Source organism: Mastomys coucha, chromosome X, assembly GCF_008632895.1.
Source record: "Mastomys coucha isolate ucsf_1 chromosome X, UCSF_Mcou_1, whole genome shotgun sequence".
Taxonomy (NCBI): Eukaryota; Metazoa; Chordata; class Mammalia; order Rodentia; family Muridae; genus Mastomys; species Mastomys coucha.
Genome location: NC_045030.1, coordinates 112723902 through 112724696, shown reverse-complemented (window position 1 = coordinate 112724696; position 795 = coordinate 112723902).

Below are 795 nucleotides of genomic sequence, written 5' to 3'. Positions count from 1 at the left end.
AAAAAAAAAAAAAAAAAAAAAAAAAAAAACTTTCCTAGGCAGGGTTTGCAAAACAAAAGAAATGCCTCACAGGCCTTACTGAGGCTGCTCTGAGCTTTGCATTAACTCAAATACAAATATTTCTTAACCTGAGCATACTGCCTGAGTCCTGGCCCAAAGGTTATACCTCCTGCAGTGAGAACAGATTCTAGGGGAACAATTCTACTGTCTTTCTATGTCTCTAATTTTTAAACAGTCTTTCCTAAGATTAACTATACTCAAAACATTCTTTATATCTTTGGTGCTGTGAAAGAATTGTTTGTATGTACTGTAGTCCCCTTGAGGCTGCAAACATAGCTAAACCCTGATTGTATGAGGGTCTAATTTTTGCACAAAGATGAATATATTCAAATAAATCTGTTTTGTTTTGTATGGCTGGATGGCCACATGGAAGATTAGCATTCTCATAAGACAATTGTGTAACAAAAGGAACCCTTGCTTGAGGGTCTCTGAAAATTCTACTAGCAGCTATGAGTAGCACAAATTCCTTGAAACAGTTCATCTGGAGCCTGTTTGATAACAAATAAATTCTCACTGAGATCTTTTTTCCAACCTTGGGGGGGGTGGTTAAATTTTGCTTCTATGATTGTATCTAATAAGTGTAAAAGGGGCAGCAGGTCCATACTGGCAACAGCTCTTTTCAACTTTTATAACTCTTGCAATCATCCTAATTACAAAATATAGGTAAGTTAAGAATACTGAGCTTTCACTCAAACTGCAAATTTCAGCCAATGGAACACTGGCAATTTTAACCAT